This window comes from Chiloscyllium punctatum, chromosome 18, assembly GCF_047496795.1.
Source record: "Chiloscyllium punctatum isolate Juve2018m chromosome 18, sChiPun1.3, whole genome shotgun sequence".
NCBI lineage: Eukaryota > Metazoa > Chordata > Chondrichthyes > Orectolobiformes > Hemiscylliidae > Chiloscyllium > Chiloscyllium punctatum.
In genome coordinates this window covers 67,603,598-67,631,357 of record NC_092756.1, presented here as the reverse complement: position 1 = coordinate 67,631,357, position 27,760 = coordinate 67,603,598, and the positions used below count along the sequence as shown (strand labels likewise).

The window sequence follows — 27,760 nt, the reverse complement described above, 5'->3', positions numbered from 1 at the left end:
ACACATCCCTCTGTATCTCAGAGATAAAGTAATCACTCACCATTTAGAAATTATGTTTTTCTTTATTTCTTCCCACCAAAATTAGTGCAATGATTAAACGTAGTGCAGGGTTAGAAGCAATTTTCAGCCCCAAAGATGATCAGGAAAAGTTGCATCATTTGACTTCTGCTATTTGGATCTTGCAACGTTACCGAAACCATGTGATTCATCAGAAATGCAGAGAGGAAGTAGAAACACTGAAGACTGGGAATTCAGAAGGACAGCTTAGTTCACTCCTGCGAAGTTCGAAAAGGAAATTGTCAAGTTTTGTTAGTTCACGTGCAGAACCCAGAAGATATTGCAACATTGTCTCCTGAATGGCTTTCTGCTGATATACAAGTACGAGGTAAAGTGAACATGGAATGAAAGCAGAAAGTGATGGAACTGCATGGCAGATCTTTAGCCTGAGAAGGAGTTAATAGTTCAAGTTTAAAAGGAAACATGGATGGTTATCAATTGTTCTTTCTATGGTGTTTAAATCTTTGGACAGACTTGGAAGCAACTGAAAGATGCTTGTAAGTATGTAAATGTTTAGATTTAACATTACTTCTGGTTAACCTGGACCATTATTTAACAGGACCACAGTAGTCCTTGTTAGAATATTCTCCTTCATGCCATTCTCAATGAAAGTCATCAATAGACTCGGCAAGTATTTTTTATTTACAAAAATGACTTGAAATAAGCAGTAGATGGATATTTGAGGCTTTATGTCCATATTTTAAATATCCATCTTTTGGCCAACATTGATGCAGAGAGTCCTTGTTTTCTTGTTTATTTTCCTCTCTTCCCTCCACTCTGATTTTAAACTGAGTGACATGTCATCCAGATAAGATAGCAGCAGGGTAGAATAGTTTGCAATGCATCCATAGATTGTCCTTCTAACTGCATTTATATCTGAGACCTGGAAATTAGTTGCAACCCAGAAACAGTGACACTTGCTTCTAGGATTTTAACCCCTGGTTTTCCCCTTGTACTGGATATGAATCATTGTTGGGGGGAAAGGCATCATGTAACCATTGTTGTAAAATCCCATCTGGCCCTTTGGAGAAGGAAATCTGTTGTCCTTACCTGGCCTGGTTTACATATGACTCCAAACCCACAGCAATCTGGTTTTCACGTAACTCTTCTCTTAAAATGACCTAGAGAAGGAGTCAGATCAAGGGCAACCAAATGCTGGCCTTGCCAACAACACCAATATCTCATGCAAGATCATGGTTGATCTGTGATTCAAGATTCAGCTTGATTTCAAAATGAAAGGAAAGGAAACAAAAAGAATTTCTCAGGTATGACCTCATGTTTACAGGAGAAAGTGAGGACTGCAGATGCTGGAGGTCAGAGCTTATGCCTGAAACGTCGATTCTCCTGCTCCTTTGAAGACATTTTACAGCCAATAAAATTAAGCACAATCTCTGTTGCAATTTTGGAAACATAACAGTCAATTAGTTCAGAGCAAGCTCCCACAGGCAGCAATGTAGTAAAGATCTGACAATCTGCTTTTGGGATACATTGAGGGCTACATAACAGAGGCTAACTCCTCTCCTGTTCTTCAAAGGGGTAGGATGGGAATCTTTTATGTTCACCTGTGAGGGTGTACTATTGTATCCTCTGTACATTCACGACTGTTGCCAAATTCTGAGTGAACATCATCTCCATGTTTGCTGATGACACCACCATGGTAGGACATGTATCGAACAATGATGAGCCAGAATACAGAAAGATGAGAGAGGGCTTGGTGTCTTGGGGCAATGATAACAACTTTCTCTCAACATCAGCAAAGCAAAAAAGAACTCATCATTCACTTCAGAAAGAAAGGAGCAGAACACCCCCCCCATCTGTATCAATGTAGGGTTGGAGTTGAGAGGGTTGAGAGTGTCAAGTTCCCAGGAGCGACAATAACCGACAACGTGTCCTGGACTTCACAATTAGGTTAAATGCGGCAGTCAAGAACCTCTTCTTCCTCAGGCAGCTTAGGAAATTTGGCATATCCATAAGGGCCCTCACCAACTTTTACAGATGCACCATAAAAAGCATATAATTTGGCTGCATAGCGGCTCTGCTCAGGACTGTAAGAAACACAGAAAGTTATGTGCAGAGCCCAGACCATCACGGAAGCCAACCTCCCATCCATGGACTCCATTTACACTTCGCATTGTCACAAAAATACTGCTAACATCAAAGACCCCTTCCACCCCAGTAATGCTGTCCTACAATCTCTTCCATCAGGCAGAAGATACAGAAGCTTGAATACATGCAGCAACAAGTTCAAGAGCAGCTTCTTCCCTGCCTTTATTAAATTGATGAATGGACTTTCTAACTTCAAACAATGTTGATCTTGCCTCATGCACCTCCTATGCAGTGCAACCTTCTGCCTCATTCTGTCGAAGCACCTTACGATCTGTATGTCCTTGCTTACTATGATCTGACTGTACTGCTCGCAAATAAAACTTTTCACTGTACTTAGGTACACATAACTACAATAAATCAAATCAAATGAGAGCAGATGGGATGTTAGTTAACATCACATATGAACGAAAACACCTCCAAATGTGCTGCACTAGACTATTAGCATAGATTTCTGTGATATGAATCTTACTGTTGGATGAACATCTATATTTTACTGACAAAATATGCTGTCAATTGAACCATAGCAAATACTAAGGAATTGAAAAAGTGTGCAGGCTTCAGATAAAAGAACCTAAACAGCAAAAGGACCATTGGTGAGTTGAGGAACTTCTTTTTAAGTTATAAACTAGAATGCATTGGCTCAAGGGCTGATGAAAGCAGATTTAGTCACATCTCTTAAAAGGGAATGAGACAATGTGTAGAATGGGATCCTAGTGAACTTAACAGGGTAATTGTTATGGGGGATTTTAACTCTCCAAATATTGACTGGAAACACTATAGTTTGAGTACCTTAGATGGGTCAGTTTTTGTCCAATGTGTGCAGGAGGGTTTCCTGACACAGTATGTAGACAGGCCAACAAGAGGCGAAACCACATTGGATTTGGTACAGGGTAATGAACCAGGCCAGGTGTTAGATTTGGAGGCAGATGAGCACTTTGATGATAGCGACCACAATTTGGTTACATTTACTTTAGGGATAGGAATATACTGCAGGGCAAGACTTATTGTTGGGGGGATGAGGGAGGAAACTGCAGGGAATGTGCACAATTGAAATGTGGAGCTTGTTCAAGGAACAGCTACTGTGTGTCCTTGCTAAGTATGTATCTGTCAGGCAGGGAGGAAGTGGTCAAGCAAGGGAACTGTGATTTACTAAGAAAGTTTGAATCCCTTGTTAAGAGGACGTAGGTGACTTATTTAAAGATGAGACATGAAGGCTCAGTTAGGGTGCTTGAGAGTTGCAAGTTAGCCAGGAAGGATCTAAAGAGAGAGCTAAGAAGAGCCAGGAGAGGACATGAGAAGTCTATGGCAGATAGGATCAAGGAAAACCTGAAAGCTCTCTATAGGTATGTCAGGAATAAAAGAATGACTAGAGTAAGATGAAGACAAGTCAAGGACAGTAGTGGGAAGTTGTGTGTGGAGTCCGAGGAGATAGGAGAGGCACTAAAAGAATATTTTTCATAAGTATTCACACAGGAAAAAGACAATGTTGTCAAGGAGAATACCGAGATGCAGGCTATTAGACTAGACAGGATGGAAGTTCATAAGGAGGAGGTATTAGCAATTTTGGAAAGTGTGAAAATAGTTAAAGCCCCTGGGCTGGATGGGATATATCCTAGGATTCTCTGGGAGGAGACTGCTGAGCCTTTGGCTTTGATCCTTATATTGTCATTGTCTACAGGAACAATGCCAGAAGACTGGAGGATAGCAAATGTTGTCCCCTTGTTCAAGAAGGGGAGTAAAGACAACCCTGATAATTATAGACCTGTGAGCCTTACTTCGGTTGTGGGTAAAGTGTTGGAAAGGATTATAAGAAATAGGATTTATAATCATCTAGAAAGGAATCATTTGATTAGGGCTACCCAACATGGTTTAGTGAAGGATAGGTTGTGCCTCACAAACCTTATTGAGTTCTTTCAGAAGATGACCAAACAGGTGGATGAGGATAAAGTGGTTGATGTGGTGTAGATGGATTTTGTAAAATGTTTGATAATGTTCCCCCACGATAGACTATTGCAGAAAATATGGAGGCATGGGATTGAGAGTGATTTAGAGGTTTGGATCAGAAATTGGCTGGCTGAAAGAAGGGAGAGGGTGGTGGTTGATGGGAAATATTCATCCTGGAATTCAGTTATTAGTGGTATACTACAAGGATCTGTTTTCTTGGCCACTGCTGTTTGTCATTTTTATGAATGACCTAGATGAGTGTGTAGAACGATGGGTTAGTAAATTTGTGGATGATACTGAAGTAGATGGAGTAGTGGACAGTGTGGAAGGATGTTGCAGGTTACAAATATACATAGATAAGCTGCAGAGCTGGGCTGAGAGTTGGCAAATGGAATTTAATGAGGAAAAGTGTGAGATGATTCACTTTGGAAGCAGTAACAGGAATACAGAGTAGTGGGCTAATGGTAAGATTCTTGGTAGTGTTGATGATCAGAGAGATCTCAGTGTCCATGTGTATAGACCACTAAAAGTTGCCATCCAGGTTGATAAGAAGCTGTATGGTGTGTTAGCTTTTATTGGTAAAGGGATTGAGTTTTGGAGCCGTGAGGTTAGATTAGATTAGATTTCTTACAGTGGGGAAACAGGCCCTTCGGCCCAACAAGTCCACACCGCCCCACCGAAGCGCAACCCACCCATACCCCAACATCTACCCCTTACCTAACACTACGGGCAATTTAGCATGGCCAATTCACCTGACCTGCACATCTTTGGAGTGTGGGAGGAAACCGGAGCACCCTGAGGAAACCCACGCAGACACGGGGAGAACGTGCAAACTCCACACAGAGTCGCCTGAGGCGGGAATTGAACCCGGGTCTCTGGTGCTGTGAGGCAGCAGTGCTAACCACTGTGCCACCGTGCCGCCCACTATGTTGTAGCTGTACAAAACTCTGGTGCGGCTGCACTTGGAGTACTGCATACAGTTCTGGTCGCCTCATTATATGTGGAAGCATTGGAAAGGGTGCAGATTTACCAGGATATTGCCTGGTATGGAGGGAAGGTTTTATGAGGAAAAGCTGAGGGACTTGAGGCTGTTTTCATTTGAGAGAGGAAGGTTGAGAGGTGACTTAATAGAGACATACAAAATAATCAGAGGATTAGATAGGGTGGACAGTGAGAGCCTTTTCCCTCGGATGGTGATGGCTAGCATGAGGGGACATAGCTTTAAATTGAGGGGTGATAGATATAAGACAGATGTCAGAGGTAGGTTCTTCACTCAGAGTGTACTAAGGGAGTGGAATTCCCTGCCTGTCACAGTAGTAGACTCACCAACTTTAAAGGCATTTAAATGGCCATTGGATAAATGTATGAATGATAATGGAATAGTGTAGGTTAGATGGGCTTCAGATTAGTTTTCCAGGTCGGCGTAACATTGGGGGCCAAAGGGCCTGTACTGCACTGAAATGTTCTATGTTCTGTAGATCTCAAAGATTTTGCAGGATTCCATAAAATGCTACACCTATTGTTTGAATGCATTTCCAAATGTAGACTGGACTGGTAGATTCCTTTAAATGGAAGATCTAAGTTGTAGTGTGCAATTCAGCTCATAGCACTTGACCCAATGACTATACAATCTAAGTAATAAGATTTATCTGGAACAACACAAAAGCAAAAGTCTGCAGATTCTAGGAATCTGAAATAAAAACAGAAAATGCTGAAAATAGTCATTTAATCAGATCACATCTACATAGAAAGGAACAGAGAAAATAACTGTATGAATATCATATAAAAGGTGCAGGAGAAGGTTCCAGAATCCATTTGGTGAGAGATAAGGAACAAAGCATGAAATTACATCGCTCAATGTAAAGGGTTAATATTGAAATATGTAAATGGTAAGGGCACATGGTAGAGAGGCGCTGAAATTAATGCTGTGCAGACTTCTTATCAAGTCTAAGAGTGCAAATAATTCACAAATTGTTGAATAACAGTTCTTAAAAGACATCAGACTCCAGTAACATATCTTATGTAGGGTATGTGGGTTAGTTTGAGCTCAGAGTAGGACAAAAGGTTGGCACGACATTGAGGCCCAAAGGGCCTGTACTGTGCTGTACTGTTCTATGTTCTAAAGAGAACTTGAGCATCCAATCTCTTTCAAGTTTTGCAGCACAATGCCACATATTGCAGCAAGTGAAAGACCCAGCAGGAGAACAGAACAAAGGATCTGGAATGGGCAAGAATGTAGCACGTGGAATATAACAGAAAAATGTGAGGCTATCCACTTTGGTAGGAAGAATAGATGTGCTGAGGACTTCTAAACTGGTGAGAGGTTAGAAAGAGTACAAAGGATTTAGGTGTCCTGGTCAATATGTCACTGAAGGCTAACATGCACGCAATTAGGAAGGCTAATATTTTATTAGTCTATAACACAAATGATTTGAGTATAAAAGTAGCAATGTTTTGATTCAATTGTATAAAATTGACCACATATAGAATTAGACCACATCTGGAATGCTGTGTTTAGTTTTAGTTCCTTTATTTCAAGGAGGATGTTATTGCCACAGAGAGAGTGCATGAAGGTTTACCAGGTTTATTACCAGCATGCCAGAACTGTCACATGAAAAGAGGTTGAGCAGACTAGGTTTGTATGCTGTTGAGTTTCAAAGAATGAGAGATGATCTTATTGAAATCTACAAAATACTTATAGGTATAGACTGGGTAAATTCAGGCAAGATGTTTCCACTGATTGGGGAATCTAGAATAGGGAACAAAGTTTCAAAATAAAGAGGAACTATTGAGATGAGAGGAAGATTTCTTTAACACAGGGAGTTGTGAATCTTCAAAGCTCTCTACCCCAGAGAGTGGTGGAAGCTGAGCCAGTTATGCTTAAGGTAGAGATTGGGGGTTATCAAAATACCAATAACATTTGTTCTATGGTCATAGAGTCAGAGACATGAGGGACGTTTAAGCGATTGCTGAACAAGCATAAAGACGACAGTAAATAGAGGGGTTTGTAGGTTCGGTTGATCTTAGATTAGGATAAATGCTTGGCACAACATCGTGGGCCATAGGCCCTGTACTGTGCTGTACTGTTCTATGTTCTGTTATTTGATGTGGGGATAGTGTGGGATGGGCATTCAATTGGATGCTCAACAATGATTTTTTTGAAAGCTGGAGCAGGATCGACAGGTTGAATGACCTGCTCCTGTTCCTAAACAATTTTTAAATAGCAATTTTAAGACTATAAGGAACAGGAACAGCTGAAGGCCATCCCACACTCAAGCCTGCTCTGCTATTTAATAAAATAATGGCTGATCTAACATTTCTCCTGTCCTCTTTCTTACCCTTTTCCCCCATAACCCTTGACTGATCCAAAAGCTATCTATCTAAAACTTAAATCTAAGTTGCAACTGCTCTTTGTTGCAAGGAGTTCCAAAGACTCTCAGCCCTTTGACAGAAGAAATTCCTCCTCATTTCAGTCTTACATTGACACTCCTTTATTCTGCGAAATGAAAGGAAACATGCTCTCAGCATTTAAAAGGAGTAAAGTTCCAACCTGTTTAGCCTTTGTTCATAAGACAACACCCCCTGACCAGAGATCATTGTAGTGAACCGTCTCGGAACTTCCTCCAATGAAATGGTTTCTTTCCTGAATTAAAGGCATTTTAATTACTCAGAGTACTCTGGATGTTGGCTCATTGCCTTGTACCGTTATAATAAGACTTTCCAAATCTTATGCTCCAAGCATCTTGAAGTAAGGGTCAATATTCCATTAACCTACATGCTAGCTTTCTGTATTTTATGTACAAGTATCCCAAAGTCTCTTTATGATGCAACTTTTTGCGGTTTCTCTTCCTTTTTAATAGCAACTTGCCTTAGAAACTTGACACTCCCTTCCTTGAGATCATCATCCACCAATCCTTCTCTCTGGTATTTTAATGTCCGCTTTTAGCCCTTCTACTTACTTGTTTAAGTTCTTTCCTACTTTCCTTATATACTTCAAAGGCTTCATCAGTTCCCATCCTCCTAGACCTATGTATGCTTCCTTTCACTTTCTGACCAAGGTCATAACATCCCTGGTCATCCAAGGTTCACACAACTTGCCATACCTATCCTTCATTCTCACAGGAACGTACCGTTCCTGAATTCTTATCAAATGCCATTTGAAATGCTTCCACATTTCTGATGTAGATTTACCCTCAAACAGTCACCTCCAAACAACATTTTGCAGTTCCTGTCTAATGCAGGTATCCCCTGCTTTTCGAACGTTCACTTTTACAAAAGCCAATTCGCTTTTACAAAAGACCTACTTTAGAACATAGAACATTACAGTGCAATACGAGTCCTTCACCCCTCAATTTTTCACTGACCTGTGAAACCAAAATGAAGCCCATCTAACCTACACTATTCTATTCTTGTCCATATGCCTATCCAATTACCATTTAAATGTCCTTAAAGTTGGCAAGTCTATTACTATTGCAGGCAAGACACAGCAGGTCAGGCAGCATCCAAGGAGCAGGAGAATCGACGTTTCGGGCATGAGCCCTTCTTCAGGAATGAGGAAAGTGTGTCCAGCAGGCTAAGATAAAAGGTAAGGAGGAGGGACTTGGGGGAGAGGTGTTGGAAATGCGATAGGTGGAAGGAGGTTAAAGTGAGGGTGATAGGCCGGAGTGGGGGTGGGGGAGGAGAGGTCAGGAAGAAGATTGCAGGTTAGGAAGGTGGTGCTGGGTTCGAGGGTTGGGACTGAGACAAGGTTGGGGGAGGGGAAATGAAGAAACTGGAGAAACCTGAGTTCATCTCTTGTGGTTGGAGGGTTCCTAGGCGGAAGATGAGGTGCTCGAAATGCGATAGGTGGAAGGAGCTTAAGGTGATGTCGATAGGCCTCCCCCAAGTCCTTCCTCCCTACCTTTTATCTTAGCCTGTTGGGCACATTCCTCATTCATGAAGAAGGCTCATGCCTGAAATATTGATTCTCCCGCTCCTTGGATGCTGCCTGACCTGCTGCGCTTTTCCAGCATCACATTTTCAGCTCTCATCTCCAGCATCTGCAGTCCTCACTTTCTCCGACTGTTGCAGGCAGTATGGTCCACGCCCCTACCACTCTGGGTAAAGAAACTACCTCTGACATCTGTCCTATATCTATCACCACTCAATTTAAAGCTATGTCCCCTTGCCTTAGCCATAAACTTTAATAACTGTTTTCGCTAACCGAAAGAGGATTTTCGCTTTTATGAAAAAGCGTGCACAGCGAGAGTGGCATCGTCAAATGCTTTCGTCAGGAACTACACTCAGCATCTCAGCATCAAGCCGCCATAGCTTTGAACTGTGTCTGTGAGCATCTGTACTTTATCTCGATTTATTTCGTGCATCTGTTAGCAAGATGTGTCCTAAAGTATCAGAAAAGCCTAGCAAAGCTTGTAAAGCGTAAAACTAAGCGTTTCGTGTGGGTGTGTTGAACTTGCCTGGGTCCATCATTCATACTATTTACACGCAGAGAGAAAGAATCTTGAAAGCTGCTGAAGTTTCTATTTGTTCTGCTAGTAGCAAAGTGGCCTCTTTTAGTTGGCATCCAGCAATGGATAAAATGGGAAGTCTATTGCTTGACTGGATTGATGGGTGTACAAAGTGTGATGTTCCATTAAGGTATATTATTCTTAAGGAGATATCAGTCAGTCTTTTTAATAAACTGAAACAGAAAGCACTGGATGACGGTGATGAAAGTGTTGTGAAAATGGAATTTAAAGGTAGTCATGAGTGATTTGATTGGTTGTTCTGGCGAGGGCAGCTTCATTAACTTAAACGCTACTGGAGTGCTTCGGCTGTTACTGAAGTTGTCGAAATTTTCCCAGAAGAACTGAAGAAGTAATTATAAAAGGTGGCTATTCGTATAAGCAAGTGTTTAACTGTGATAAAACTGGAGTTCATTGGAAAAATTGCCAAGCAAGACATTTATTTAGATAGAAGCAAAGCAGGTTAACAGACACAAGGCATTTAAGGACAGGTTTACGCTAATGCCTAATATTAACACCATTAGTGATGCTGACCTTAGGCCTCTGCTCATGTACCATTCAGAAGATCCGAGGGCAATTAAAGGCTTTGATAAGAATACAAATTCCTGTTGTTTTGTTCACATCTGAGTGGTTGGAATACCCAAGTGATTTTTTCTGAGTACGAGTGGATACATTAGTCCTTTTGTTGAAAAACACTGTCGAAAAAATAATAGGTGTCTTGTGATTGTTGATAATTGTACTGCTCACCCATTGTCGCGTATGGCGGTAACATTCGTGTTGTGTTCTTACTGCCGAATACATCATTGTTGCAATAGTGTGATGAAGGCCTAATAGCCACAATTAAGGCTTACTATATGTAAAAGTGTTTTATTTTAAGTGGCATTGACAGACAGGGCAACTCTGAAGCATATATGTGAGAGATCTGAAAACAGTACAATATAAAATAGCTAATTTCTCAATGAGAAATGGCACATGGAGAAAATTGTGTCCTGAAGTAGTGAACGATTTTGAACGATATTGTTAGTTTTTGATCCAACAATAAATGCGGCAATAGTGACTTTGGCTAAGAAGGCTGGGGATGTGGAAGTTAACGAAGATGATGTTGAAGAGGTTTAGGCATCCCATGACCAAGAACTGACAGATGAAGAGCTGATGCAATTGCAAGAGGAAAGGATATGAACAAAAACCAAAGTCAGTAGCCAATGGCCTGAAAGGGTAGTCATCCAGGAACTGAGCATGAAGCACTTGTGTGAGATTTTCACTACGATTGACAGTGCTGCAATGGTTGAGGAAAAGTGTGCCTTTAATTTTGAAAGGGCACGTAGGTGTAGGGCAGGTTTGCAGGATGTTTTGAGTGTCTACAAAGAGCTGTATGAGAGGTAAATGCGTGAGGCTAAGTAGTGGGGCGTACTGTCATATTTCAAGCTACAGCAGACGATGAACCTTGACCTTTGACATCAAGGCAGGCAGACATTGAAGAAAGTGTAGATGTTACTGACCTGCCTGCCCTGATGGATTCAGATGACAATGAGATGTTAATAGATAACCCTCTTTCTCTCTCTCCAACACCCAAGTCGCCTGTACCTCCCACCACACCAACTGCTGATGTCCTTTACATTAGTGTTAGTTAAGGTTTTGTGTGTTATTTGGTTTGATTTGGTAGGTTATTTTTTGGGTCTGGGAACACTCAAAATTTTTTCTGATATAAATTATTGGTAATTGCTTCTTTGCTTTACAACATTTTGGCTTACAAATGGTTTCATAGAAACGCTGTACTTTTGGATAGCAAGGGACACCTGTATTTTTGGAGCTCGTCATTCCCTGAATTAACATTTTCACTCAAAGACTGCTGTTTCCCCAATCCATGAGTATTTTAAAATTCACAGTATTATGTCACTATTCCTGAAATGCTCCCCCATTGAAACTTCACTCATTTCCCACAACCAGGTCCAGTATAACTCCTGCCTTGGTTGGACTGTTTACAGACTGTGTCAAGAAACCCTCCTGGATGGTCTTTATAATTACTGCCTCATCCAAGCCCCTAGCAAGTCGTGATTCCCAGTCAATATTGGGAAAGTTAAAATCACCCACCACAACAATCCTGCTGTTTTCACATTTTCCAAAATCTGTCTACATTTTTTCTCCTCTATGTCCAGATAGTTTCTGGGAGGCCTGTAGTATACCCCCCAACATTGTGATTTCACCTTTCCTATTCCTGAGTTCTACCCATATTGCCTCACTGCACAATTCCTCGGCTTTATCCTCCATTGGTATAGCTGTGAGATAGTCCTTTACCATTAATGCAACTTCCCAAATCCCTTTAACATCCCTTTCTATCACACCTGAAACATCTAAATCCTGGGGCTTTTAGCCAACAATCCTGTCCCTCTTTCAGCCAAGTCTCTGTAATCACAATAATGTCACAGTTCCAAGTACTAGCCAAGTACTAACTCTAAGTTCATCTACCTTACTTCTCCCCAAGTGATGTGCGAGCCAGTGTACCATTGATCTTTATCTTCCAACAGATGTAACCCAGTCTTGTCATCTTTGTAGCCCAAGTTGGTCACTTGGTGTGCCTGGAGCACACATTTATCTCTTCTAAGGTGTACAACCGCCTGGGAGAAGCAATAAAGCATTGTGTCCAATTTCTCCACATGCTCTTTATTTGTTTTCCCAGTTATTAGCATGCCAACCAGATAAATGACAACCTGGGGTGGAACTTGTAAAATGTTCTCCAACGTCTGCTAGAAAAGGGTGCAGACTGATGATACCCCACATGGAAGTCTTGAATATTGGTATAAACCTGATGGTATTAATTGTGGGATACTTCTGGGACTCCTCACCTCGTGGCCTGATACGCATAGCTCATGTCCAGCTTTATGAGGCACAGCTCCTCCCACCACTTTTACATCCAAGTCCTCTATGTGAGGGATTGGGTATTTATCCAGCCACAAGAAGCAATATACTGTTTGCTTAAAATGCCCACAAGGGTGAACTGAGCCACCAGGCTTCAGAATTGGTATGACTGGTACTACCCATTCTGCAAACTGTGTTGGATTGATGATTCCTTCCCTTTCCAGCCTCCTGATTTCTGTCTCTACTTTTGCCTGTCAGGGCTGGCCTTGCAGAATCACAGAATTGCTTCCTGGTTAACCTTGCCTCCTTTAATAGCCCCAGACCTTGTTGAAAAGCATCTGGCTATTTCATTAGCACTTCACTCAGGCACCCATTTTCCAATTGAAAAAAAGCTGAGCCAATCAAGCTGAATCTTTCTCAACCAATACCAAACCATCTAGCTTGGGCCTGAGCTTTTTACTATAATCAGTGGTAACTGCACCAACTGTTCCCCATAGAAGACCCGACCTTTAATCTGCAACTGTTCTCCTATATACATTCTTTCTTGCCATGGTCTTGCGCCAATGTAAGGGTTGGAGTCCAGAGTGAATCTTGTTAAAGACAGATTCTGCGACCACGAATACAGCTGTGCCGATTTTAACCTCCATGAGAACTGGGTGACCATTTAACCAGACACTTATTTTGTTTGGATTTGAATATTGCTAAGCAATTTAACTATTCCAAACCACACGTAGATGGGCATTTCAGGGTGTGCACTCTTCTAGATACTAATTGATCAGTCTTCTTACTCAAGCCAGGCCTTATATGACTCCTTTTCTGTCTTGAGTACACGCCAGCAGGAACAACAATGGCTTGCCGGCCCGAATCCTGAAGCACAGTTTAGCAGTTTGGCCAAGGCTCGGCTTCATTGTGCAGTTCTGCTGTGGGCTGACCTAGGGTCCCTCTGCTCAGGATATGTCCTGCATGAGGCCCTGCAATTTCCAACACCTAAATGGTGTTTCCCAAGCTCAATGTCCATTTACATTGGGATTCCAGTAGCTCACAATGCTCTACTTGCTGCCTTTTCTAATGATAAGGCCAGTTGTGGTGTCTGTTCGAAGTCCAGTTGTGCTTTAGCTGATGGGCGCATTTGCATCATTAATCCCACATACCAAATGGTTTCTCAGCAGCTCACTTTCGGGTTAACCCAAAATCACATGCCGCTGCCAGTCGTCTTAACTTGATCAAAAATCCCAATACGGATTCCTCTACTTCTCCAACTGCTGAGTAAAGCCGATAGCGTCTCAGAATTAGAGGAGGTTTGGGGTTGTAATATTCCTTAATTAACTCCATCAACTCTTGAAAGGTTTTAACATCCAGTGCCATGGGGAAAGATAGGCTCCTGATATCAAAAATGCTGCAGGTCCCCAACTGTCAGGAGGATGAAGCATTGCTTTTCATCTAGCCCAATGTCATTTCCCCAGAAAGAAAATGCATCCTTTCCACATACTGGGGCCAATCTTCGACAGCAGGATTGAAGAGTCAAGCTTTCCCAAATAGAGGCACGATGCCAGAAATGCTTACTTCAACTCCAAGATGACCGGTGCAAGCAAATGTTCTTCAGGAGTGTGCTCTTCCATAGTCTTCTCTCATCGCCACAGAAATAACTGCACTGAGGCCAGTATTCCATCACCAAGGCACCCTTTAGTTACATATGCACAATACATGGACTCTGAGCAGCTAGTTCAGAGCCAGTCCCTACAATGAGGAGGTTGTCTGACCCTCCTGCTTATTTTTTTTCTCAAGCAGTGCCTTCGCACTCCTGTTTATTTTTAAATTTTTTTATTTTTTAAACCCCCACACTACCCCCTAACTGTGGTAGTACTTATCTTTTCCCCAGCACCCATGGTGTGTGTGTGCAGGTGTGAGACACAGTGAGAGACACAAGGTGACCCTCCTGCTTATATCTGTCAGCCAGGGCTCCCTGATTGGCCCAAGTTAACAACTTCGATCAAGGATCTCATATTCAACACGATCCACCTGGCCAACCTCGTTCCAATCTCTACAGTCATGATTGGCATTATGCTCATTCAAAGAGCTGGTGCAGACAGAATGGGCTGAATGACAGCCTTCTGGGCTGGAACACATTTATGAACCTGTGATAGTCTAACACCAAGTACTTATAACTACTTGAAGCTGTGGATCAAATTGTGAACTGACAGCACCTCACTGGAATGTTAGGCTGTGAATTTAGTCATGTAGCAGAAGTCCTATTATGTTTGACCTTTGACTCAAGACTGAAGGCTGAGTCAAATAGCAAGTACTGACTATAGGAGCACTTCCTCATGACATGGAATGAAGACTCAGGGGTCAGGCAGAACTCAGGCAAGTGGACAATGTTTATTCAAGCAGAAACCGGTTAATGTGGGAAGAGGGCCAAGGGATCTTCCCCCAAGACTGGCCTTGGAAAGGAGATCTATGACACACTCTAACTTGTACAATAAAGAGCAGTACTTTTGTACATTAATATATTGCAATGATCATGTACAATGTAGATAAAGCCCTTCCCTCCTAATCTATGCTCCCAATCCTGTAAAACACCTAATCAATGATGGGCATCCCTTTGGACAGTCCCAGGTTCCTACGATCTTATGGTGTTTAACAGGCACTATATTCATGAGGCCTTGGGATCTTTCTATGCATCCTATTCATTCCCATTCCAAAGTTAATTGATACACGTCTTCAGGCCTCTTGGGCTGGCTTATAGGTAGAGACAGTTTGAATTCTGTTATTCATTGTATTTTATTTTATCAAAGCCAATCAATCTTCTTATACCTTTCACTGCCCTAATTATATATGTACAAAGAAATACAAAAGATAGTTATTTTTAACTTACTTGCTATAAGATTAGTAATATGGACTTCTGTTATCAAGTTAGTTATACAGTATAAAATTACACAGCTACTCTTATTGACAAGACTTTGTAAATAATGGGCCATGAACAATCTATCTTGAAGTAATTTCCTCAAGCTAGTTAACTTCACATCGAGGTCTAAATGCTTTTCTTTAATAGTTTTATTAAATGTTGGTTATATGTATCTATTTTATATTGTAAATTGTCCCTATGATTCTAAAGAATCTTTAACTAGAACCTATTTTTTAATATTCTGAGTAACTTTAGAAAAGCAACTATTTCCTACAAACTAACCTTAGCTCTTGCCCTGATAGCTGCTTAGGGAGTTGACTGGGCTGTCTCCTGCACCTGATACTTATTCATTTATTGGGAAAATTATTCTTTCATTAATGAAGGTCAGGATTGGTTGCTTGTCTCTATGTCAGTGTGCTCTTATCAAAAACTGTCTGGAATGGTGTACTTATGGCCTTTGAGTAGGTCCATTCAAAGATGTTGTTGTTTTCTTTAATTAAAGGCTGGAATAGATTGTTAGTTTTGTTTATCTCCCCTCAGCCATCTTGTGTTTTAGTTCTAAGGCAGGCTGCCTCTTGTTGTTTATCGGCCATTTTGTATGAGCCAACACGGGCCGCTCTCGTCTGCACAGGTACAGGCCAACTCTACACTGACCTCCCAAAAAGACCTTCAGGCATCTTGTCTTTATTTTAAAGGCTCAAGCAATTTAAATGCCGTGACAGCTTAATAAATTCATTCATAGCTACTCTTAATAATTCCAAAATGCACTTGACCTGTCTCGAAGGTTTGGTTGGACCAATTCAAAAGGATCCCTTACTCTGCAAAGCACTCCGCTACTTTAGATCATCTCTTGAAAAATGTAAAACCCACAAAATTTTGGATATGCCACAAATGAAAATTGGATCTGATTGAAGGGAGTTTTACTTTTACATGTGCAATCTGATGCCAAGTTGAGATATTGCAGAGTTGTTTCCTTATTGTAAAAACTTTTGTTTAAGGAATTTTATATCTTTAACGAGTCTACATAAATCCACATTGTTATTGTTCCTGTCATTTACTTAGACTATTCATACTTGAAGTTACAGCCTGGTAAATAATACCTCTGATCGGACCAGGATGGAAGCAACTATAGTGTTGAAAGAAGTGCCAGCTGTAACTATTACCATAGACAATGCTCATATGGATGGCATGAAGGCGCAGTGGTTCACATTGCTGCCTTACTGCATCAGGAACCCTAGTTTCATTCCAACCTCAGGCATCTGTGTGGAGTTTGCACAATCTCCCGTGTCTGTGTGGATTTCAGTCAGGTATTCCGGTTTCCTTCCACAGTCCAAAGGGTTAGGTGGGTTGGCCTTGTTAAATTAGCCTGAAGTATCTGGGGAGATGCAGGCTGGGTGAATTGGCCATGGTAAATGTGGGATCAGAGGGCCAGTGCAGATTTGATGGGCTGAATAGCCTTTATCTGCACTGAAGGGATTCCATAACTGTAGTTATCCAAGACCAAATAATTTCTCAAGGCTTATCTTAATAAACAATATTAATGTTTAATGTTTATACTGCTGCTTCTCAGTCTTGCTGTATGGAAAACTTTGACAATGGTCACTGAATGCTCAGAAAGGAACATTTTAATATCAAATGCTTTGAAGAGTGTACAAAGACTGTAAATTATTAACAAAGCATTGGCAAGCAAATTTCTAAATGTTATTAATTTAAAACTGCTTTGACAGCAGTTCAGTGAACAAGTGACAAATCCATGGTTTGGAGGCAGTGCAAGTAGCTAATATTGATTAATTCAAATGAACATAGAGTTTTGTCAGAAAGTAATGATTTAGATTAGATTCCCTACAGTATGGAAACAGGCCCTTTGGCCCAACAAGTCCACACCGACCCTCCGAAGAGTAACCCACCCAGACCCATTTCCCTCTGACTAATGCACCTAACACTATGGACCATTTAGAATGGCCAATTCACCTGACCTGCACATCTTTGGACTGTGGGAAGAAACAGGAGCATCTGGAGGAAGCCCACGCAGACACGGGGAGAATGTGCAAACTCCACACAGACAGTTGCCCAGGGCTGGATTAGAACCTGCGTCCCTGGCGCTGTGAGGCAACAGTGCTAACCACTGAGCCACAGTGCCACCCTTTAGAATACAATATATGGCCTGATTTGAGACATAACCTGTGGCAAGTACTTGGTTAGGAGAATTCACTCTGGGCCTTATATTCTCAAAAGCTTTCAGGGTTTTCTGTTGTCATGTCTTCTCTTGGTCTGTGATAATCTAATTGAGTTTCATACCTGTGAATCATCAACAGCTCCATTCTCCTTACGCTGTCTAACTCTGAAATTGGTAGAATCTCAATGAGATGGGGCCTTTTATATTATTGGGCAAAAGTGAGTACTGCAGACGCTGGAGATTAGATTCAAGAGTGTGGTGTTGGAAAAGCACAGCAGGTCAGGCAGCATCTAAGGAGCAGGAAAATTGATGTTTTGGACAAAAGCCCTTCATCAGGAATGAGGCTGGGAGCGTCGGGGGGTGGACGCACCACACTCTTAACTTTATATTTTTTTCCCAACCAGGAATTTCTGTGCTCTGTGGCACCACTTGAGCAAGAGGCTACATTGCTTTCCAATTGATGCCCTTTATTGCAAGTAAAAATAAAAGTACAGTTAGGTAATTAAAGAAAAAAAGAGGTGGGTCCAGTTGTCACATATTGAACAACAGATGAGAAATAAGAATTCGTTAGGTAACATACAAAATGATTTTGAGAATTATCAGTTTAAGTGACTCATCCTAGTTTTGGAAGAAATGTTCCTTTCTGAGCACTCAGTGACCATTGTCAAAGCTTTCCATACAGCAAGACTGAGAAGCAGCAGTATAAACATTAAACATTAATATTGTTTATTAAGATTATCATTGAAGAAATTATTTGGTCTTGGATCTATCATTTATAGAATCCCTGCAGTGCAGATAAAGGCTATTCAGCCCATCAAGTCTGCAGTTGCCCTCCGATCCCACATTTAATTTTCCTTCTAAGCTGGAATCCAGCATTGGAGTTGTGTGGAGTGAAACCCTCTGTTGATCCTGGTCTTGTTTCCTGGGCAAATGCAACCCTATACTCAATAAAGCATCAAATACTCCACTTATTAGTATGAACTGGGACCTAAGCAATATGCCATATAATGTCTGTCATTGAAAAGATGTAGGTCATGAGTCTTCTGATGCCATGTCCCTGACTCTGCGATAGAAGGTCTGGGTTCAAGTCCCACTCACTGCATGGTAATCATAACATAGCCAAACAGACTGAAATAAAAATAGAGGAGATAGTCACTCACAATATATTACAAAATAGTTGCTTCGTCCTCATCAAATCCATAGCCCATGTGGAATCAGTTGAAAGGATAACAGAACGCTTTTCCAAAATAAAGTATTATTAACACTGGAAATCAAATTGAATCTGAAAAGTTAGAAATGCAAATCAGGTCAGACAGCAACTGTGGGGAGCTAATGCTTCAAATAATGTGGCGGCACAGTGGTTAGCACTGCTGCCTCACAGCTCCAGAGACCTGGGTTCAATTCCTGCCTCGAGGCGACTGACTGTGTGGAGTTTGCACATTGTCTGCGTGGGTTTCCTCTGGGTGCTCCGGTTTCCTCCCACAGTCCAAAAATGTACAAGTCAGGTGAATTGGCCATGCTAAATTGCCCGTAGTGTTAGGTAAGGGGTATGGGTGGATTGTGCTTCGGCGGGCAATGTGGATTTGTTGGGCCAAAGGGCCTGTTTCCACACTGTAATGTAATCTAATCTAATAACTGATCTCTCATCTATAATTGTGAAGGAATGATTTAATGTAAGGATGTAATTATGAGTACATACGCTGTAAGAACGCATATTTTCATTTTACAGAAATGTCGATCATAAAGGAAAAGCGTCTGGGTCATCGGTGTTTGCTGCTGTTCAGATTGATGATCATGCCCAGCAATTCTTTTAGCTTCTGCTCATCAATAGCTGTCCCAACTTCTGTTTCTTTCTTCCTTACTTAGAGAAAGACAAACACACACTCAGACACTTACAGCCAGACAAGGAGAGAGAGGGAGAGAGAGAATAAAACACAGACATGGAGAGAGCAGGAGACAGAAACACAAATTGGCACACATTTACTGAGAGTGTGAGAGATTCACAAATAAATATCTTTGCATTACAGTGACAAAGGCTGAAAGGGAGAAGCAAAATAATGAGAGACACATACATTTAACAGTTTAACAGTGTGTGTGAAAGAGAGAAAGAGAGGCACACGGACACATTAACTCATTCATTTTCACGTACATATCATGCTCTGTTGTTAGTTTCTATCGTATCTGCCTTGCAAATTTCTGCTTTCTTGGATCAGTGCAAATGGAACACGGTAAGTGTACTGATCAGAACAAATTGGTGTCTCACTACAAGCTATGTTGTTGCTTTTATTAAATCGTAATTAAATAATGCAAAACTATAATTTCAAGGTACTGTCGCAGTCAATAATCAAAGGGACAAATGTCATGAAGAAAGAAGAACAGCCCCTTGAATCTTTTACAAAGGAGCAAAAAGAGATGATTAAACTTTTTATAAAGGAACTGGAAGAGATGATTCAGTCCAATTTAGTTCTCAATTTTTCACAGGTTACAAATAATTTTGATTTCCTTAGCTCCACATTAAATGCCAACGTGTTCACATATTCACTTAACCCTTAGATTCCATTGCATTGATTGACATTCCATTTTTAAGAGAGGGACAAACCAAACATGGCTAACCAAGGAAGTTAAGGAGCACATTAAGTCCAAAGAGTAAGCATACGAGGAGGTAAATGTCAGCGATAGCCACAAAGACCTGGATAATTTCAGAATCCATCAAAGGAGGAACAAAAAGACCAAAGAGGGGAAACTAGCAATAAATGTGAAAACTGACAATTGGAACTTCTTTTAATATTTATAAAGGAAGTGAGAGGTCAAAGTGAACGTTGGTCTTTTAGAAAATGAATCTCGGAAGAGAGTTATGTGTGACAAGGAAATGGCAGATATTTTGCACTGGTCTTTACAGTGGAAGATACTTTAAACATCCCATTAATATTAAAGAATACAGGGGAGCAATTAATATCATAACTAGAGAAATAGTATTGGATAATTTAATGGGGCTAAAGGCAGATACGTCATCTGGCCCTGATGGCTTGTATCCTAGGATCCTAAAAGAGGTGACAGTGAATGCATTGGTTATAATTTTCTAAAAGGTGCTGGATTCTGGAGCAGCACCAGATGGGAAACTGACAATGTGACACCCCTATTCAAAAAAGGATGGAAGCAAAATCACAGTAATTATTGTTACAATATGTAGGCGAACCTCTCTGTTAATTAGACCAAACACCCAGATCACCTCATAATCTGGTAAAATATGAAACATAGGGAACTCCCAAATTCCAGTAATATGCTGTTTCAATAAGACACTTAATTTCAAAACTGCACAGCTGCTGTCGTTTTCTGTGCCTTTCTTCTTCCAGCTGAAGATCTCTCTGGGTTGTCTTCTTTCTTTTTACTGCGAATATGTTTCATATGAAAAGGTACTTTTGAGAGTGTTCCTAATTTCTTGGAGAGTAAGATGTTAGTTCTCCATGCATCTCTGTCTCAAAAGTAATTGCTTTCTGACCAATTTTCAAAATGCCCACATTTTATACCCTATAACATCGGACCGTCTCATTGGTTTGATGTTGGCAAAACAATAAATTCAAACTCGATTGGGTTTTAGTATCCTGGGGCATAATTTAAACTGTTTGGTTAAATTGGAATTGTTGTCAAAACACCAACCAAAACTCAGATATCAATTTCACAGCCAAATGTTACATAATTTCAATTTTCCAGTATACTCTGGGACTGCCATCTAGTCGTATACACAGGTGCTTGTGAGGTCTCAGTTCGGAACAGCATTCACTCTCTCTTAAAAGTACAGTTTACAACTTCAACTTCATAACACTATAGGCCAATCAGCCAAATACCTATTAATGGGAAAGAACTGGAATCAATTATTCAGGAAATAATAACAGAACGTTTGGAAAATCACAATCTAATGAAGCAGAGGGGGACACAAGCAATTTAGAGAGAGAGATAATGGTAGCTGAATTGCCTTCCTAAAATTAGCAAAACTGCTGACAGTACTCCAGATGTGGCTTCACCCGCACATTGTAGAATTGTAGTCAGATTCCTCTAATCTTATACTTAAACCCACTTGAAATAAGTGCTAACATTCCATTAACCTTCCCGATTATTTGTTGCACCTTTATGCAAGCTTTCTGCATTTCGTGTACAAAAGCCCCCCAAGTCTCTTTGTCTTGCAGCTTTCTGCAGCTTCTCTCCATTTCAATGATACCTGTTCTTTTGTTGTCTTCTCCAAACATTCCCACATGATACACTATTTGCCACGTTTTTGCTCATTTACGTAACCTATCAATAGCTCTCTGTAAACTGGTTGTACCCCTCATGTAACCATCATTCCCAGCTATTTTTGTATGCACATTTGGCTGAAATTCATTTACCTCCTTCCTCCAAGTCATTAATACATATTGTAAACAGTTATGGACCCAACACTGATCTCTGTGGAATCCTAAACGTCCTGGGTCACCAACCTGAAAAGGAACACTTTACTCCATTTGCTGTTTCCTAATCATGAGCTAATTCTCTATCAATGCCAATTGGTGGCACGGTGGCTCAGCGGTTAGCACAGCTGCCTTATAGCACCAGGGTCCCAGGTTCGATTCCAGCCTTGGGCGACTGTCTGTGGGGAGTTTACACATTCTCCTGTGTCTGCGTGGGTGTCCTCCGGGTGCTCTGGTTTCCTCCCACATTCCAAAGATGTGCAGGCCAGGTGAATTGGCTATGCTAAATTGCCTATAGTGCTAGGTGCATTAGTTAGAGGGAAATGGGATTGGGTGGGTTACTATTCAGGGGTCATTGTGGACTTGTTGAGCCTATTTCCACACTGTAGGGAATCTAATCTAATACCTTCAACACTGCGGGCTCACATCTTAATGAATTAACCTTTTATGAGGTTCTTGTTGAATGCCTTCTGGAAGTTCAAACACTTGTTTCCTCTATCCACTCTGGCAGGTCCAACTTGTAGGTGGTCAATGTGATACAGTCCAACTGACTAAAGTAGCATTCATGGTATAGAGTTTTAACCTGGATGGTCATGTAAATCAGGCAACATCACATTGGTCACCTACTTTGAATGTGTAGCCATTGATCTTGGGGTAGCATTTGTGCCACACAAAAGAGAATCTGACCATCATCCCTTGACATTTAACAACATTGCCCAGTGTCAACTTCCTGGGAGTTACCATTGACCAAAACATGAGTTCAGCCAGCCATATAGATACTGTGGCAACAAGAGCTTGGAATGTTGTAGTGAATAACTCATCTCCAGACTCCCCAAAGCCTGTCTGTCAGCGACAAGATATAAGTTAGAAGTATGATGGAATACTCCCCACTTGTCTGGATGAGTACAGTTCCAGCAACACTTAAGACATTTGACAGCAACCAGGAAAAATTAGCTGACTTGATTCGCCTCACATCCACAAACATTCAGTCTCTCCAACACTGAAACTCAGTATCAGAGATGTGTACTATCTTCAAGCCAGACTGCAGAAGTTCACCAAGGCTCCTTAGACAGCACCTCTCAATCCCTAACCACAATCATCCAGAAAGACAAGGGCAACAAATAGAAACATAGAAACAGGAGCAAAGGTAAGCCATTTGATTTTTCAAGCCTGCTTCGCCATTCAATATGATGAGAATGCTAATTATCCCACTCAATTCCCCATTCCTACTTTGTTCCCATATCCTTTGATCCCTTTAGTCCTAAGAATTATATCCAATTCCTTCTTGAAAATATTCAATGTTTTGGCCTCCACTGTTTTCTGTGGCAGTACACTCCACAGTCTCACCATTTTGTAGGTGAAGAAATTTCTCATCATCTCAGTCCAACATGACCTAACTTGTAACCTTAGATAATGGCCCCTGGTTCTGGACATCCTTGTTAGAAATTTTTCATTTCTATTGAGATAACCCCCATTCTTCTAAACTCCACTGAATATAGAACTAACTGATTCAGTTTCTCTTCATACATCAGTCCTGCCGTCCTTGGAATCAATTTGTAAACTTTTGTTGTATTCCTTCCAATCTAGAACATCCTTCCTCAGATAAGGGGACAAACACTTCACACAATAATACAGATGTAGTCACACCAAAGCCTGTACAATTATAGCAAGATATCTCTGTTCGTAGAATCATAGAATCCCTACAATGTGGAAGGAGGCCATTTGGCCCATCAAATCCACAGAGACCCACTGAAGAGTATCCCAGCCAGACTCCCTCCCTACCTAACTGTAACCTTGTACTTCCAATGGCTAATCCACTGAGTCTGCTTGTCACTGAACAGTATGGGCAATTTAGCATGGTCAAACCACCCATCCTGTACATCTTTGGGAGAAAACCAGATTACCTAGAAGAAACCCATGCAAAGATGGGGAGAATGTACAAATTCCACACAGGCTGATGCCCAGGAGTGATATCAAACCTGGGTCCCTTTGAGACAGCAGTACTAATCATTGATCCACTGTCCTTGTACTCCTGTCTCTATGAAGGCTAACATACCATTTGCCTTCTTCACCAGCTTTTGCATTCACAAGCTTACTTTCAGTGGTCTCATTTCCCTTACAACTTAATTCTTTATTACTATATCCTTCGCACTCTCCCATGCATGAGAGCCAACCATGATGCAACAAATTTGCCTGTTACTACTTTTCACTGAGAGGCCATTCCCCTCCCCCACCCAGTAGTATCCAAAGTGGCATTTTCTATTTTGCAGGGGACTCCTACACAGCCTACCTCGACCCCTTTCTCTGCCTGGTGTCATCCATTCTCTCCTTGCCTCTGCAGTCTTAGATCTTGAAGTGATCACCTCTATGTGTGTGCCATCTACAATTGTTTCAGCCACATAGATTTTCCAGAATGTTCCCAGCTATTGCTCCAGCTCCAACATTCAGGCTTCCAGGAGCTGCAGCTGGAGACACTTCCTGTATACATTCTGGCTCCAGGCACTGGAACTGTGCCCAACTTCCCACATTAACTACTCTAGGGCCCATATTCTCTGAACCACTACACCAAAGCCCTTCCAAATTAATAACCCAAAAAAACCTTGCAAAATTTAAGCAATAAAAACATGGTATAAATTCTCACCCAAAACTATTCACTCAATCAGCTGCTTCCTTTTATCCCAAATTACTTTTTGATATTATTTTTCCCAGAATGTTTCAATGTGATAATGCTACAGGGTGCACTTCCTATTGGGCACATGGGAACACCATCACTGCAAGAGTCCTCCAAGCCACTTCTCATCCTAGCTTGGAAATAAAACATTTCTGGGTTCGAATCCCGGAACTCTCTCCCTAATGTTATAGGGTGTCAACTTGCAGCAGATAGAAGACAGTGATTCAGGCAGGCAGCTCATCGCTACCTTCTCAAGGATAACTTAGGAGTGGGTAATAAATGCTGGCCCCAACCAGCAACACACACATCCTGTTAATGGTTAGGACAGAAGATATATTAGCCAGTGAATATTTGTATCTCAACCCAACACAGGGCAACCTCGATTATCCGAATGTCGATCATCCTAATTTCAGATTATCTGTACAAGATCTCAAGATCCTGATGCTTGGGTAAACTGTATTATTCAAACATTTCATTATCCGAACATTTGATTATCTGAACAAAATATTCCCCACCTGTGTCATTCGGATAATCGAGGTTGCCCTGTACCACGAAAGGACATTTGTTTGTGATTTCTTGGTGAGCATATCAAACATTGATTTGAATATTCCTTTTAATTTCAAACAGAAAGCCACAATCCCAGCTCCCCTACACATTCTGGACCCCAGACTCTCATTCGATCTCAGCAGACAGTGCAAACTGGTAGCACGGCTGTGTGTCCAACATTTCAAAACATCACAGGCCCTGTGAATGTTACAGTGCAGACAGCCAGCAGCCAAAGTGGTAAGTCCCCTTGTCTAACATGTCAACATACTGTTCATCTTCTCTGGGCCAGCTTAAAGTAATTACATATTGTATATGTAAGAAGGCCCCTGCGGTGAAGTGGTAGTGTCCCTAAATCTGAGCCAGGAGGCCTGGCATCTGGTTCCATTTGCTCTAGAGGTGTGTACTAACATCTCTGAACAGACTGATTAGGAAATAATTTGGATAAGTACATGAATGGGAAAGGGGTTTGGAGGGATATAGGCCAGGAGCAGGCAGGTGGGATTAGTTTAGTTTGGGATTATGTTTAGCATGGACTGGTTGGACTGAATGTTCTGTTTCTGTGCTGTATGACTCTGTGACTTTATGACTCCATGACCTCTTTTGTACTGCATGATTCGGTGATTCTGAGTATTTCTTAATCTTTTCGAAGACTTACTTCAAAACAATAAGCTTTAAACTGAAGAGCTGAGATGATAAATTAGTAAAAAGTGAACTGTAAGAGCAACAAGCCCCGAGAACCCTTGATATCAAGGGATGCTCAGAACTGGATAAAAAAAGAAAAGTGCAGCATATAACAGGTACAAAGGGAGTGAATCAATGAGGCTTGATGGAGTACAGAAAGTGGAAGGGAGGAAACCTTAAGAAAGCAATTAGGAGAGCAAAGAGCGAGCATGAGAAAACAGTGGTAAGGCTTGAATAAATGAAAATCCCAAGATATTGCACAATCATATCAAGGGAAAGCAAATAACTAAACAAAGAGTAGGGTACCATTCGATGGAGTCAATGATTGGAAGGTTAGCTTGTGCGATGGACTGGGCTGTGTTCACTACTCTGTTTAGTTTCTTATCGTCCTGGGCAGAGCAGTTCCCATACCAAGCTGTGATGCATCCTGGTAGAATGCTTTCTATGATGCATCTTTAAAAATTAGTAAGAATCTTTATGGACATGCCGAGGAAGTAGAATGTTGTTATGTTTTCTTGACTGTCTCAACAATGTGGGTGAACCAGGACAGATTGTTGGTGATTGTCAGTCTGAGGAATCTCCATCTCCATCTCAGCACCGTTGATGTAGAAAGGGGTGTGCCCTTCACCTTGCTTCCTGAAATCAATGACCAACTCTTTTGTTTTGCTGATGTTGAGGGAGAGATTGTTATTTTGGTACCGTGCTACCAAGAACTCTATCTCTTTCCTATATTCTGTCTTGTCATTGTTTGGGATCTGGCCTACTAAGGTTGGTGCTGTCAGCAAACATGTAGACGGAGTTAGGACGACATTATAGTAAGGGGCTGAGTACGCAGCCTTGCGGGGTACCGGTGTTGAGGACTATCCTGGAGGAGGTGTTGTTCCCTATTGTCATTGACTGTGGTCTGTGCGTCAGGAAGTCCAGGATCCAGTTGTATAGGGTGTACAGAGACCTTGGTCTCAGAGTTTGGAGATTAGTTTAGTTAGAATTATGGTGTTGAAGGTGGAGCTGTAGTCAGATGAGTTGAGGGTGTTGGTTAATACATGGGGATGTGATATCATTGCTATCACAGAGATATGGTTGAGGGAAGGACAGGATTATCAGCTTAGTATTCAGGATATATAATCTTTAAGCAAGATGAGAGGAGTGCACAAAAGGTGGTGGTATCACAATAATGATCAAGGAATCAGTTACTGCAGGAATGATATCTTAGAAAGTGCCTCAAGTGGGGCCATACAGGTAGAACTTAAAAACAAAATGAAGCAATCTCTTTTCTGGGTTTGAACCATAGACCCTCAAATGGTCAGGGAGAAATATCAGAGAAATGCAAAACAATAGGGTAGTAATAGTATGGGATTTCAATTTCCCCAATATTAACTGGAATAGACAAAGTGTGAAAAGCTTCAAAGTGGTGGAAGGACAACAATAGTGAAATAAATTGGAGAGTGAACTATGATATATTTGAATGAACTAGCATTGAGAGAAGGGAGGAAAGAGTGGTTTTAGCAGGCTTGAAAGTGGGTAAATTACCAGGCCCAGATGAGATGTATCCCAGTCTGCTTTGTAAGTCAAAGGAGGAGACTGCAGTTGCTCTGACATAAATTTTCAGATCCTCTCCACCTGACGAGGGGAGTCAGGGTAGTGGACAACAGCTAATGTAGTACCATGAGTAAAACAAAGGTTTCAGGTTTAAACCAGGACATTACATTTAGTCTAATGTCTGTGATGGGAAACTATCAGAAAAAATTCAGAAGGACAGGATTAATCTCCATTTGGAGAAGGAAGGTTTAACCAAGAGAAGACGGTGTGTCTTTGTCAGGCAAGGTCACGTCGAACAACTTTGATTTAATTTTTCAAAGAGGTGATTAGATG

At 41.3% G+C, this 27,760-nt stretch overlaps 1 pseudogene; it reads left to right on the top strand.

Annotated features, from left to right (window-relative positions):
- Positions 1-264: 264 nt before the first annotated feature.
- Positions 265-27,760, top strand: part of LOC140489159 (NACHT, LRR and PYD domains-containing protein 3-like) — a 139,430-nt pseudogene continuing 111,934 nt past the window's right edge.